Genomic DNA, 15,889 nt, shown 5'->3' with positions numbered 1-15,889 from the left:
CCTGGTGGACTCCTACCGGTCACTCCCAGGGGCCGGGCTCTGGGCCGGGAACACGTTCCGTCCACGAGATTCAGTTACTTCTTTCTTGCCCTCAGTCAAGGGCAAGAACGCTGTCACCGGGAACAGGAGTCCAGGGCTTGCCAACCTGTTGACGGTTCGGGGGTCACTCACCGATTCCCGGCATTTCCATAGACACCAGAGAAGTCGGATGACCTCCGGTGTCTTTGGGAAGAAGGAAAGCAGAGAGGGGACGGGTGGGGGGGCAAGGCCTGCAAAGCGGATGGTGTCATCTAGTCCCTGCAGAACCCTGGGCATCGGCGGCTATCACTCCAATTTTACAAAACGGAAAGAGGACAGGAGGTGCCTGCCTGAGCAGGGGTCTCAGAGCTGAGAGGTACCAAGATAGGTGCCACTTCCTAGGCCTGGCTCCAGCAACCACATGCATCCCCAAACTGGCATGGCCAGTGACCTTGTGAAAACAGCCCTGAGGTCTGCTGGGACCTGTGCCCACCCTCACCTCCAAGGTGCCTCAGTTGCCTAATCTGTAAAACAAGGAGCTCAATCAGTTGTTGCCAGGGGTGGGGCTAGAACCCTCTATGGCTCCCTATTGCCCTCGGGATAAAGAACTATCTGTGCCGGTGGGCTCCTCGCTCCCTCCCCCTCACACAAGGTCCTGGAACCGACCTCTGCTCCTGTGCCACCTGGAGGGTCCACCAGGTTCCATCAGCTCCAGGGCACTGTCGGCCTCAACTCAGACACCACTTCCTCCAGGAAGGCCTCCCTGAGGCTCTGGACAGAGCCCCCTGGGTGAGTACCTGCTCTAACTCAGGCAGCCTCATCACCATCAGCTCACAGGGTCTCACCCAGGACGGTCCTGCCCCAAGGGGACACTGGCAACGCCTGGGGACATCTGTGGTTGTCACAATAGAGGTGCTCCTGCCATCAAGAGGGTGGGGGCCAGGGACGCTGCTCAATATCCCACAGTTTCCAGGAAGGCCCCCACAGAGAGCGACCCAGCCTCTATTGGAAGCAAGAGACCTGGTAATGGTGTGCCGGGGCAATGGTGGGTGTGGCCCCAGCCCTCAGTCCTTGTTTCCCCCTCTCTTCCCACCTACACTGTGTGCCCTTCCTCTCATCTGCAGCCCAGGTGCCACGAACCCCCACCCACACCTGGCGGGCTGTTCCTCCTGCTGCCTGGCGTTGCCAGTCTCTTGGGTGAGAGGGTGCCTGGCTCTGGGAGCTGGCCTCCCATCGAGCAGGGCTCTGAATCAGCCGGGATATTAGTCAGGGTGCCAGGGAATAGCATGTTAAATTCCAGGAGGCGCATGAGCTCAGGCCTCATCCCCTCAATGACTCAGCCAGGGAAGCCCCATGTGATCATTACTCCTTTCGGGGTACAAGGATTACGTCCTCGAGGTTCCGTTCACTGTCTCCAGTCACGGGCTCACCTCTCTGTTCAGAGGTCAGGTGAGGATTTGTTCCTTCTCTCACTCACTCACTCACTCACCAAACATCCAGTGGGCGGTTGGAGCATCAGATCCCTGGTCTGGGCCTGGTGACACTCAGCTAACTATCACAAAACAGTTACCATGTCGCCCTGGGCAGGTTACTTAGCCTCTCTCTGCTGCTGTTTTCTCATCTGGAAAACAGAGATAATTAGCTCTACTTCGCAGCGTTGTGGTGGGTTTAGAAGGAGTGTGTCTGAAGGTAGCACAGTAGGTGTATCAGTCAGCTACTACTGTATAACAAGTCATCACAAACTTAGCAGTTTAAAACAACACACACTAGTCATCTCACAGTTTCTATGTTAGGAATTGGGGCACAACTTAACTGGGTCCTCTACTCAAGGTCTCAGAAGCTTAAAATCAAGGGATTGGCCAGGCTGAGTTCCCATATAGAATTTAGGGTCCCTTCCAAGCTCATTCAAGTGGTTGACAGAATCTAACTGCCTGCAGCGATAGGACTGGGGGTCCCCATTTTCTTGCTGGCTGTGGTGTGGGGATTGCTCTCAGTTCCCAGAGGCCCTATGGCCTCCTCCACAGGCAGTTCACAATGTGTCTGTTTGCTTTCTTCAAGGCCAGTCAGAGAGGGTCTGCCACTGCTTCTGATATCTGTCTCTCCCTCTCTTCTTTTACTGTGGTAAAAATCACATAACGTAAGACTTACCGCTTTAACCTGTTTGATTGGGACAGCTGAGCAGAGTTAAGTATATTCACATACACGAGTTAGAGGCGCTCTCTCTACTGTACGTGTGGTGGTCCTGCACACTCACAACTCAGGCAAGGCCCAACGTGCACATGTGATAAACTGTGGTGGCCTCTGCACACACGTGGTCCCCGTGCCAATTTCCTGGTCTCGTGCTTCGGTTATGTGAGATGCCACCACAGGGGGAAGCTGGGGGAAGGGTGCTCAGGACCCCCTGAAAAATGTTTGTAATTTCCTTTGCACTTACTTCAAAATAAAGGTTTTAAAAATATGTTAGTCGAAGCCATAGGTATATTTAGGTGTAACTGGGCCAAAACACGCGGGCCTTCCCCAAGGCCGACATCCTCCTTTCTCCCCCAACCCTGTCGTCCCCCCAGAGTCCTGGCGACACGTCCCGCAGGGAGGGGCAGAGGTCAGAGAGGGCCAAGATGGCCCTGCTCAGCAGTGGCAGAGGCTCAGCGCTGGCCATACCTCCCTGACTATGGCTATGCTCCCCTCTTGCTCTGTGTGGCCAGCAGGTCCCTGCAGATGAACCCCTGAGTACAGACAGGACCTGTGAACATGATAAGACACCTCTGGTGGGTTATTTTGTACAAAAGAAGGGATTTGGAGGATGTAATTAAAATCTCAAATCAGTTGACCTTGAGTGAATCAAAAGGGAAATGTGCCTTGGTGGGCCTGGCCCAATCAGGCGAGTCCTTCTTGCAGTGAGACTGGAAGTGTGAGAGGGTCTGTAGAGGGGACAGGACCTGAGAACACCTCTAGGTGCGGAGAGTCATGTCATTCCTAGCTGGCGGCTGGCAAGACGACTGAAAAGAATGAGATCCTGCTGACAACCTGGGTCAACCTGGAAGTGGGTCCTTCCCCGGTCTCGCCTCAGATGAGAACTCGGCCCTGGCCAAGCCCAATGAGACCCTGAACAGAGGGCCGGCCATGCCATGCCCACACGTCTGACCTGTAGAACCGGGAGCTAATGGACAGGTGTGGTTGAATGGACATGTTTGTGGTGACTTGTTATGCAGCAACAGCTAGCGAATACACTTCATGTGACAGCACAGCCAAGCATCTGGGGCTTGCTGATCACTTTCATGTTTAAGGGATGCTCCCATCGCTCAGGAACTCTAAGCATTTTGGGCGCTGTGAGCCCAGAACCATGGGTGCAGACCAAAATTTGTATTTATTATTAACCGCACCATCACACCTCCCAACAGTCCCACCTCCAATTACCATCACACTGCGGGTTAGGTTTCAACTCTTGAATTTGGGGATACCAGTGGCAATTACAGACAATGGGTGATTCAGTCTAAGGCAATGAGAGACAGGCTCCCAACACACCAGTTCCCTGTGGGCCCTGCAGTTGTTGCACCTGCTCAGGCCTCCACTGGGCTGACAGCGGCTCAGGAGCCCTCAGCTCCCAAGCTGCTCCCGCTGCCCCCGCAACTCCTGAGCACAGCCCACTGGGCCCTCTCCAGGGATCCGGGTATTTGCTGACTGAAAGAACGAAGTGGGAGGGAAGGGAAAGAGGAGCCTAGGCCAACATCCTCAGTGCCCACCAGCTCAGACGGAATCAGGACTGAGAATGGGCCTTGGGAGGATGTGGGGACCCCTTCTGCCCACCCCAAATGAGCTCCTCTCCGGCCTCGTCACGGCTCCCCCGGCTCCCCCACCTGCCTGTCATCTGTGACTGTCACAATCCTGTGTGTGTTTTGAGTCCGATGACTCTCTGATGACTGCCTGCCTGCGTCATCCCCTGCCCTGGGGCTGAGTGTTCAAGTGGTTGCCCAGCAACAAGCACGTGGCTGCAGATGCTGCAGTCGGCATGCCTTTGCTGCCAGGGGGCTGCCCCATCCGTGGATCCCTCTTCCGTGATCTTGGCTGTGAGCTTCGCTGGCCTTGATTTTCAAACAGGTAAAAGCAGGTGGTAGCACTAACTGACCCGTGTTGGACTGGCTGAGAGCTTAGCCTGTGGGGCCCCAAAGCGTGGGGCCTGCTGGCCGTGGCCTGGGTGAGAACCAGTGATAACACAATGCAGAGAATACAGAGTGGTCTTGAGTCAACGCAGAGGCAAGAATCTCATAGAGCAGGGTGCCCCCTCGGCAAAGCTGACATCGGGCCTGGGTCATTCCCTGGGGTGCAGCCATCCTGAGCATTGTGGGGTGCTGAGCCCCATCTCTGGGCCCGCCCACTTGATGCCAGGTGTACTCCTGGTCAAGACAACCACAAACGTCTCAGACATGACCCAGTGTCCCCTAGAGGCGAAGTCACCCCTAGATGAGACCCTGCGGTAGGGGGTCAAGGTCATGTCTGAGCAGGGCCTGCTGCCTGGGGAAGCACCACGTGGCTTGGTCTCTGGAATCAGAGGCTCCAGGCAGAGGGCTTGGGGCCCTGTGGGCTGCGTCAGGAGACTCATAATTACATAAATACTGTACACGTTTTCTGTTGGGAAGGTGGCGGCGGCAGCCCGTGACCTTCCATGAGCAGAACATTCTAGATTTTCACTGTATATCTTGGCAGTCCTTTTAGGAGAACAATGTGTCCATGGAAAGAACTGATAATAATGTGCATTTTAACACACCCAGGACAGACTGAAAGCAGTCACTCCCCAGGAGAAAGACGAGCGCTCCTATTTGCACGCCAGGGCGGGAGTCTGTTCCCCACACAAAGGTCACTCTCTTAGGATAAAAGCTCTGGCAATGCTTTCAGCAGAAATGTTCAGAAACTCCCGGAGAACAGGAGCCATCAGGAAGGCACGCTCTGCTGTTGGGGGGCTCTTTTGTGCTCTATGGAGTGAGCAGTCCAGCTGCAGAAATGCCTGCCCTTGTAGGATCCCCCCTCGGCATTGCTGACACGGGCTGGTCATCTCTGTGGGACCCGCCCTGTGCACTGGGGAACCCAGAACACATGCCTGGCCCCACTCTGTCGGTGCCAGGAGCCATCCCGTCTGACAACCACAGGTGTTTCCAGACATCACCCAGTGTGCCCCGAAGGCAGGATCACTCTTAAGACGGGAAACCATAAAAATATTAGAGGAATCCACAGGCAGCAAAATCTCAGACATATGCCGAAGCAATATCTTCACTGATACAGCTCCTAGGGCAATGGAAACTAAGGAGAAAATAAACAAATGGGACTACATCAAAATAAAAAGCTTCTGCACAGCAAAAGAAACCATCAACAAAACAACAAGAAAGCCCACTGCGTCGGAGAACATATTTGCCAATGTTATCTCCGATAAGGGTTTAATCTCCAACATTTACAGGGAATTCATGCAACTTAACAAAAGGAAGATAAACAACCCAATCAAAGACTGGGCAATGGACCTAAATAGATACTTTTCGAAAGAGGACATTCAGAAAGCTAAGAGACATATGAAAACATGCTCAAAGTCACTAATCATCCGAGAGATGCAAATCAAAACGACAATGCGGTACCATCTCACACCTGTCAGACTGGCTATCATCAACAAATCAACAAAAAAACAAGTGCTGATGAGGATGTGGAAAAAAAGGAACCCTCGTGCACTGTTGGTGGGAATGCAGACTGGTGCAACCACTGTGGAGAACAGTATGGAGTTTCCTCAAAAAATTCAAAATGGAACTCACATTTGACCCAGTGATCCCACTTCTAGGAATATATCCCAAGAAACCAGAAACACCAGTCAGAAAGGATATATGCACCCCTATGTTCATAGCAGCACAATTTACCATAGCTAAGATGGGAACAGCCTAAGTGCCCATCAGCAGATGAGTGGATTAAAAACCTGTGGTACATCTACACAGTGGAATACTACACTGCGGTAAAAAAAAAAAAAAGAAGGAATTTTTACCACTTGCAACAGCATGGATGAAACTGGAGAGCATTATGCTAAGTGAGATAAGCCAGTCAGAGAAAGAGAAATATCACATGATCTCACTCATTTGTGGAATATAATGAACAACATAAACTGACGAACAAAAATAGATCCAGAGACAGAGAAGCATCGATCAGACCATCAAACTTCAGAGGGAAGCCGGGGGGGGGGGGGGGGACGGGGGGGGGGGAATCACCAGAGGACTTGTATGCATGCATATAAGCCTAACAATGGACACAGACACCAGGGGGGTGAGGGCATGAGTGGGGGGGTGGGGGGCAAAGGGGGAATAAGGACACATATGTAATACGTTAATCAATAAAGAAAAAAAAGAGAATTATTGATTTAGACCAATATATGCAAAATATAGTCATTTTCACTCTCGGCTCCGTATCGGGTGCCCAGTAGCCCCCGTGGCTAGTGGCTACCATTTTGGAAATCGAAGCTCTGGACACTGTGTCCAGCTCAAAACTCGATGTCACCGCAATAAAACTAGCACCACAGCAGCCTCGGCCTCTGAGCCAGGTGACTCTCAAGCTGCATGGCCGGTGCAGGCAGCGGACGGGGCCCAGGCTCCCCGAGAAAGCCCTTGCTCTGCACAGCTGCCATGCTGCAGGGGCGCGCCTGCTGCTCTCTGAGGCAGCCATCAGCTGGCTGTGCTCCCAGCTCCCAAGACCATGACAAGGTCCATCCAGAAGAAACATAACCACAGTCAACGACAGAGTGCGAGAGGACCCAGTACGACAGGGTCTCACTGTGCGAGCCGCCCCTGGGGGTACTGGCCACGTCTGAGGACCCCCACCAGTGGGCCCATGACTCTCGCCAGGACGTCAGCTCTGTGAGAGCCAGGGGTCTTTGGTCGTCCTGGCCACTGCTGTTTCCCTAGACCAGTGATGGCGAACCTTTTGAGCTCAGAGTGTCAGCGTTTTGAAAAACCCTAACTTAACTCTGGTGCCGTGTCACATATAGAAATTTTTTGATATTTGCAACCAGAGTAACACAAAGACTTTTATTTTTGATATTTATTTTATATATTTAAATGCCATTTAACAAAGAAAAATAAACCAAAAAAATGAGTTCGCGTGTCACCTCTGACACGCGTGTCATAGGTTCGCCATCACTGCCCTAGAGCCTGGCCCAGGCAGACATCTGGAAATCCTTGCTGAGGGAATGAATAAAATCTCGGAGGGTCACCATGTACCCAGCCAGGCCAAGCAGCAACCACGCAGGTGATGGTCACACACGCCCGAGGGGGCCACAGAGAGACCAGGCAGGTTCCTCACACAGGAGGCCTGAGGGGGCTTCTGAGGGTTGGTGTCATTTAAGTGAGTCCCCAGAGGGGCTGCACGGGGCCTGGCTGCAGAGGTGCCAGGGGCCAGAGCTTCAGGTCACTGCAGGGCCGTCCTTGGGGGTGCGAAAGCAGCAGTGAGACTGCCACCCCGACCTTGCCTCTTTGCTTCCCTCGTGAAGCCTCCACTCCAGCCACTGGGCCATGGTAGGTTTGGGGGGTACAGACACCCAAAGCCACAGAGCCCATGTTTTCTGGCTCTCTCCTGCACCCACAGATGGGAGTCTCCATGGCTGCGAGGCAGGGGGCCCCCAGGGCAGGGTGACTAGGGGACTCTCAATGCTGAGTCAGAATGTCTCAGGGAACAGGGACAGGTGGTCACGGGCGCCAAGAGGGGCAAGGGCTTGACTGAAAATGTCTGGGTACCCACCTACACCACCTGAATTTCCACCTCCACCTGGCTCAAGGCCCAGTCTGATCCCATGGGCCTTCTCCGCCCCCTAGTGGCTGCTAGAGGAAACGGCAAATGTCACCCAGCTTCAGACAACGCTGGGCAAACCCCACGACCCACTGGCATCTGCAGAAATTCAGAGAATGGGATCAGAGCACTGGCTCTGCCTTCAGGATGGGCGGCAGTGACCCTCACTCGATGACACACCAACTCGCGGGAGAGGGTGGCTGCTCAGTCATGGGAGACCCTGCTCAGAGTCTTACACGTCTTGGACCCTATCTGATCCTCTGCCTGTCAAAGACCTTTAATCGGGACCCTCGGACCCTGGTGCTGTAGGGAACGGAATGTGAGGATGCCTGTGGTGGCGAACACAGCCCTCAACAAGTGACTATTAAAGCTTCTAAAACAATCGGGGAAAGCCTGGCATTACCCACTTGGCGGAGTTTCCTTGGTAATCCCTGCAAGACCTGCCTGTGGGTGCCAGCTCAGCAAATAATTCTGTCTCCCTCCAACAGGGCCCCCCTCAGCTGACATAGGGCAGGAAACTCTCCATGGGGCCGTCCTGGGCGCTGGGGGGCTCTGAGCGGCATCCCTGGACCTCATCCACCAGATGCCAGGAACCCCGTTGTGACAACCACAGATGTCCCCAGATTGGCCTCCTGCCCTTGGGGGGCAGGATCACCCTCAGTTGTATGTAAAGGCATCAAAGCCAAAGAAATCGCTTGGAATTTTCAGCTACTCTGTGACGTCCCGTTGACACGTCAGAGTGAAACTGAAGCACCACACTGAGCTCAGACTGCTGGAACGTTTTGTCTCCAGATGATGTTCCCAAATCTTCTTCCCTAGAAAAATTCTCAGTAGCACATGTGGAAATGTAATTAGCGGCCTTTTTCCTCTGTGGTAATGACACAGATTTGGGTCTGTAATAAAGAGGAACGAGTCCCTTTAGACCTGAGGGCCAGACTGTTCAAGGTCCCCAGCTGGCACTGCTGACATCAGGACCTGGTCATTCCTTGTGGGGGACTCTCCTGGGCACTGTGGGGTGTTGAGCAGCATCCCTGGCCCCACCCACCTGATACCAGGAGCACCCCCAATCGTGACAACTACAGATGTCCTCGGACATTGTCCTATCCCCTAGGAGACCCACAAATACAGAATTTCCAATGGCTCAAGGATTTAAGTACAAAATATGCAATTCGGAGACAATGCAGGTGAATTGTTTTTATGTCTTGAAATTGAAGGCCTCCCAGACACAAAGGAGGACACTTGTGTCCGGGAAACATTTACAGTCCCAGTTCCTAAGGCAGAACCACCACGAGCCAAGTGGGGAGACACATCTGAAAAATAACGGCACATTTGACGGGCACCAGACAGCGTCCAAATGGAGAAATATAGCAAGTTCCCACGAATGTGTGCAAAGAGCTCATGCAAGTCCACGAGACAGAGAAACCCCCAACACAAAGGCGAGTAGAAAACACGGCCAGGCCACTCACAGCAGATGCTCCCGAGAGCAAATGCTGAACTCATGGATAACACAGGAGACCCACACACAGCAGCCACGCAAGCGCCCCGGGGGTCAGATTGGTAAAGACATGACAACTGCAGTTGGGATGGTAGGAAAAGGGGCCCTGGGAGTAAAACATGGTACATTTCTGGAGGCCCCTGTGGCTGAAAGTCAAAAATGTAAATGGAAATACCCTGATTTAAACACACACACATACACACCACAAACCTACTTATAGGAACTTATCCTATCTAATAATAGAGAAACATGGTAATTAACCATAACTTCGCTACCTTTCCCATTGGCTAATCAGTGAGATATGCAAATTAACTGCCAACCAAGATGGCGGCCAGCAGCCAGGCAGCTGAAGCAAACAGGAGACTTGCTTGCTCCAGTGAAGGAGGAAGCCAAGGTTCCCCGCCTGCCGCTGCCGGCCTCTGAGCTGCACTCTAAGAAACAATGTTGCAATTATAGAAGCTAAACAAACCCCAGAAACCTGCTTTCAGCCGTCAGAGCTGGAGCTGCAACAGTGTTTCAATTATAGAAGCCAAACAAAGCCCAGATACCTGCTTTCAGCAGCCGAGGTCTCAGAGCTGGAGCCAAGCCTCAGAGCTAAAGCCGGCTCTCAGCTCCAGTGACAGCCATAGAAGGTAAATAAATTCCAGAGTAAAAAGAAAAAAAGGAGAGGTTGAGAGCTTCAGTCACCCGCCAGTCTGAAAACGGCCCTCAGCCCCTCACCCAGACTGGCCAGGCACCCCAGTGGGGACCCCCACCCTGAAGGGGGTGTGACCAGCTGCAAACAGCCATCATCCCCTCATTCAGGCTGGCTAGGTACCCAAGCGGGACCCCCACCCTGATCTGGGACACCCTTCAGGGCAAACCAGCTGGCCCCCACCCGTGCACCAGGCCTCTATCCTATATAGTAAAAGGGTAATATGCAAACTGACCCTAACAGCAGAAAGACTGGGAATGACTGGTCACTATGACACACACTGACCACCAGGGGGCAGACGCTCAATGCAGGAGCTGCCCTCTGCTTGTCAGGGCGCTCTCACATGGGAGGAGCTCTGTTCAGCCACAAGCCAGGCTGATGGCTGCCAGTACAGCGGTGGCGGTGGGAGCCTTTCCTGCCTCCTCAGCAGCGCTAAGGATGTCCAACTGCAGTTTAGGCCTGCTCCCTGCTGGCAAGTGGACATCCCGCTAGGGCTGCCGGGCTGCCAGAGGGATGTCTGATTGCCATCTTAGGCCCAATCCCCCGGGGAGCGGGCCTAAGCCAGCAGGTGGTCATCCCCTGAGGGGTCTCAGACTGCGAGAGGGCACAGGCCGGGCTGAGGGACCCCCCCTCTCCCCCGAGTGCACAAATTTTTGTGCACCGGGCCTCTAGTCCCAAATAATAAGCAACCAAGGTTGTACAAAGTACACAAGGACATTCATCCCAGAGCACTGCACACAAGGAAAAGAAAATAAACACCCAGAGAAGCCAACCAAGAGGAAACCAGTCAAATCAATTATAAAATCATTTTAAAGAAATAAATTATAATTTCTCTATAAGGTGGACTGTTAAACCAACATCAGGAAAGATGGAAATCTAGCTTTACTGATGAGAAAAAATGCCCATCAAGAAAAATGAGCTCATTAGAGGAAAAAATAATCTACGTATCTAAAACCAGTGTGTGAATGTAATTCACAGAGACTCGGGGAGGACGCTCACCAGATGTCAACAACAGTCATCTCCGGCAGGGGTTTAGGCCCCCCCTTCCCTGTACAGGCCTGCATTTCCACTTTCTTTTTACAGGAAGTCAGTGTGACGTTGACACTGAAGAGATAGGATGAGGGAGGCTTGCTGGTCCACACGCTGCGAAGACCATACACCGGCCACAACCTTGCCCGACAACCTGCACGCAGTTCACCAAACTCCCCTCTGGTCGGCGACTTTGTGAGACAGGAGTTACATTTTACATCTGCTCTGGACCTCGGCTGAGCGTAAATAAGTCGGACAGACACCAGGCTCCAACTTTGGCTTTTGGTCTCTGGCCTCAGGATCAGCCTCTCTCTCTCTGGCTTAGCAAAAATATATATGTTTTAACATTATTGAAGTGCACGTTACCTTCTATAAAATTCACTAGTTTGAAGTGCACACCTCAGAAGATTTTCTAGTGAGTTCATGGAGTTGTGTGACCGCTCCTGCCACGCAGTGTGGGACCCTTTCCTTCACCCCATCAGAGTCCGGTGCTCATTCACACTAACCCCTCCCACCCAGGCCCTGGCAACCACTACAGGTTTGCCTCCTCTAGACATTTCATCTAAATGGCATCATAATGTGTTGCCTTCTTTCCCAACATTTTTTTATACAAATACACACACTGAATGGGAGTAGCCAACATTATAAAGACATCAGATCTCCCTCAAGTTTATCGATAACACAATCCTAATCAAAATGCCATCAGAATTTTTGTTAGTAACCAGAAATTGATTCTAAAGATTGCATGAAAGAGAAAACTCCATAAGAGTCGCAAAAACATTTATGAAAAAAGAAGGAGCAAGGAATGGGGCTGGAAACATACCAGAGAATTATAATGAATACAACAAGCAAGCAGTAGCCCAGAGCACATAGCAGCAACCTCTAACTAATTTTTATGTTACTTCCTCTTCCCACATTATACAAGCCACTCAAAATCCTCTGGGGAATGAGACCAGAGATAAACAAAGGAGCTAACAGAACAAGACCCGAGCCTTAGCTTTGCTCCTAACTTGTTAAAAACCTTCCTGGCCCTGGCTGGTGTTGCTCAGTGGGTAGAGTGTCGGCCCAAGCACCAAAGAGTCCTGGGTTTGATTCCCAGTCAAGGGTACATACCTGGGTTGTAGGTTCGATCCCCAGCCCCTGTCGGGGCACCTGCAGGAGGCAATGAATCAATATGTCTCTCTCACATGGATGTTTTTTGTCTCTCTCCCCCCACTTCCCTCCTACTCTCTATAAAAATCAATGGGAAAAATATCCTTGGGTGAGAATTAACAACAAAAAAGGAACCTTCCTGAAGCCACTGTGGTGTTTCCCAGTCTTCCAGGGTGGGTGGCGTGTTTCAGATATTCATCACATCTGGTGACTTAGCACTGTTCCTGTCAATGGTTAAGCTAAGACCGCTGAAAGCTGGCCAGCACAGTTGCCCACTTTCTGCGTTGGCCCCATCCTGGGGTGCACTGGGACCAGTCTATGTTCCCCTACTACTTCATGGGTGACTGGAGCCCAAGAGCAGAAGACATTCCCTGTCACTCTCGTGTGCTCTTTTTTTTTTTTTTTAAATTGTTTTTAAATTGAAGAGGGAGAGAGAGATAGAAACATCAATGATGAGAAAGAATCATTGATTGGTTGCCTCCTGCACTCCCCTACTGGGGATTGAGCCCAAAACCTGGGCATGTGCCCTGACCAGGAATCCACCTATGACCTCCTGGTTCATAGGTCGATGCTCAAGTACACCGGCGGGCTCCCATGCACTCTTGGCAGAAAGGAGAAGAGAAGAGTCAGGCACGTACAGTTGAGGACGCACACTCCAACGGTAAACCAACCTCTTAACTCTCATCCTGGCTCAGACTGGCCAACCCAGCAACTGCATGAAGTGTGAATGTGGAGAAAAGAAAAACATCATGACACCAACCTGTGTGCAATGCCGAGCTGACTTCAGCACCGAGGTTCCAGGAACCAAAAGTCCGCTCCCTGGAAGAAAAGTAAGACTTAGTTGATCATCATGTGGCCAGAGACTTGGTGTTACTGTGGGCATTGGCACCTAAGAGTCATGAGCTCATGATTAGACAGCAGTGAAAGTCATTCTGGGAGTCCTGCCTTTGGGTCACTCTGACAGGCACTGGGGACAGCACAAACCGGAGGCTTTGAGATGCAGAGAGGGTAGGTTTGGAAGCAATGAGAGCCCTGGCTGGTGTGGCTCAGCTGGTTGGAGTGTCATCCGCCTCACTGAAAGGTTGCCGGTTTGATCCCCACTCGGGGTACATATGAAAGGCGGCCAATGGATGTCTCTCTCACATCAGTGTTTCTCTCTCTTCCTTCCTTTCTCTCTAAAATCAATGGACATATCCTCAGGTGAGGATTTTTTTTTTTTTAAAAAAGGGAGGCAATTAGAGATTGATAACATTATCCCTAATAAATTTCCAAAACGAAATTAAATGAGAGGACTGGATGTTTACATGACCTTTTAGAGTTTACAAAAGACAGTCACCTGCACATTGAATGTGATGGTCCCCGGGGTACCCACAGGGTGACCACGTCACCCAGATCTGCCTAAGGAGTTGTGAGAACGAAATGCATCGTGGGGTCATAGACGGGGTCCTGGGGCAGAAAGAGGGGAACTAGTGAAATCTGAATAGAGAGTGGAGCTGAGTTCACATGGATGTACCTGTCTGTGTCCTGGTTGTTACAATGTCCCACGATTATGGAAGACGTGACCCCTGGAAAACTAGGTGGTGGGTAGACAGGAACTCGCTGTGCTATTGAAACTCTCTGAAATCTTACACCACTCCAAAATAAGGAGTGTACTTAACAAAACAGCCAATGAAAAATTTTAAGTGCTGTTTCCTTCCTCTGGGTTCAGGCTGATTTGCTGTCAGTAAAAGGCCAGGATGACGAACTGAAATCCCCACCATCACCCGCAGATGGCGCCACTGCTCCAGGAATGCCCTAAGCCCTTGGGGATCCTGAAACTGCTAGCATCTACCCAACAGGATCTGCTCTTCTAGGCTGCAATTTAGGACAAGCACTACTGGGGAACTGAGGCAAGAGGGGCGCCGGGGACCTCCCACCAAGCAGCAGTGGCTGGAAGAGATGAGAGAGGAAAGGGCTGGAACAAATGCCCATGGACTCGGAGGCCAAGACTTGCCTCAGCCTTGCAGGAACTACTAGTATCTACTAGTATGTATATGGTCCTTCAACTTTTTATTTTTGACTCAATTAAAAACTCACAAGAAATTGCAAAGTTAGCAAAGAGGAGTCCCAGTTTCCCAGATGGAAGCTCTTTACACAACTAAGGGACATTATCAAAACCAGGAAACAGTGACTAATAAACTGGGCACCATCTTATAGACCAGGGGTGGGCAAACTTTTTGACTCAAGGGCCACAATGGGTTCTTAAACTGGACCGGAGGGCCGGAACAAAAGCATGGATGGAGTGTTTGTGTGAACTAATATAAATTCAAAGTAAACATCATTACATAAAAGGGTATGGTCTTTTTTTTTTTTTTTTTTAGTTTTATTCATTTCAAACGGGCCGGATCCAGCCCGCGGGCCGTAGTTTGCCCACGGCTGTTTTAGACAGTCTTATTGAGATATCATTCACCCATTTGAAGTGCATGATTCAGTGGTTTTTAGTATATTCACAAAGTTGTACAACCAGCACCATAATTGAATTTAGGACATTTTCATCACCCTTAAAGGATACCTGTCCCCATCAGCAGTCACTCCCCAGCCCCTGGCAACCACTAACCTACTTCCTGAGGATGTGCCTGTCCTGGACATTTCACATGAATGGAATCACACACTGTGTGGCCTTTGGTGTCTGGCTTCTCTCACTGACATCGTGTGTTCAGGTCCATCCACATTGTAGTGAGTGTCAGTGCCTCACTGCTTTTCATGGCTGAGTAATAAGTCTACTGCGTGGATGGACACATTATCCATTGTCCACTAATGGACATTTAGGCTGTTTCCACCTTTTGGCTGTTGTGAATCATCCTGCTGCAAACATCGATGTCTTACGAATCATTTTAAAACGGTTTCTCACTCTGCCTCCACATCTACCAACTGCAAATCTCCCTGTCCCCAGGTCCTGCGGACCCCGGCTGCTGGCTGCTGTCCTTGAGCCCTTGGTCTTGGACTTGAGCAGTAAGGTGACCTCCACCTCTGCTGCCCTAGACCCAGACCAGCTTGGGCCAGGACAGGGAGCAGCCAGGACAGACACATCCCTGATGCTCTGTCCCCGGGGCCAGGAGATGGCAGGCTGTGAGCTCTACCAGCTGGCACCGCTCTGTCCCCATGACCTCCACGGCTCGCTCACCCAGACAAACCGCTGGACTTTCACTTTCCCTTCAGAGTGAATCCCAATGCGCCGCCCCCCCCCCCCGAAGGGTCAGCAGTGAAAAGAGGAAGTGGGGCCTCTCTGAAGGACCTGCTGCAGAATCTGCAGAGCCAGTGAAAAAATGAAACGTGGGACCCTGGTTCAAAAATCAGTGCAAATTTCAAGACGGCAACAGCCGGGTGCTCAGGGGCCTGCAAACCCTCACGGACCCTGCTCTCAGGAACTGCCCGCGAGCAGGGCAGACAGACCTCAGACACCAATAACGAACACTCTGGGTAGAAAATCCCAGGTGCTGGGAGGGAGAAATAGATCCTCAAGGGAACGGGCACCATTTCCCATGATGATCAGGAACGCCCTTGGGAAGGAGCTTACTCTTGCTGGAGGCGGCACTTCCTACAACCGCTGAGCCCCACTGTCCACAGGCCTTTTTAAAACGTCGAGGTGTAACTCACATACTGTAAAAGTTACCCTTTTAAAGTGTCCGATTCTGTGCCTTTTAGGATAGCTACAGGGG

The 15,889-nt window shown here is 51.5% G+C and overlaps 1 protein-coding gene across 1 annotated transcript in view; it reads right to left on the bottom strand.

The window, feature by feature from the left end:
- Nucleotides 1-15,889, bottom strand: part of GNG7 (G protein subunit gamma 7) — a 127,779-nt gene that overhangs the window by 75,190 nt on the left and 36,700 nt on the right. Inside the window, exon 2 of the mRNA XM_059697254.1 lies at nucleotides 12,952-13,010. The gene's annotated coding sequence lies outside the window, so the exon portion shown is untranslated. The remainder of the gene's footprint in view (nucleotides 1-12,951; nucleotides 13,011-15,889) is intronic.

Source organism: Myotis daubentonii, chromosome 5, assembly GCF_963259705.1.
Source record: "Myotis daubentonii chromosome 5, mMyoDau2.1, whole genome shotgun sequence".
NCBI classification, from domain to species: Eukaryota; Metazoa; Chordata; class Mammalia; order Chiroptera; family Vespertilionidae; genus Myotis; species Myotis daubentonii.
Note: the sequence above shows the minus strand (reverse complement) of the source record. Positions and strands in the feature narration are given on the sequence as shown.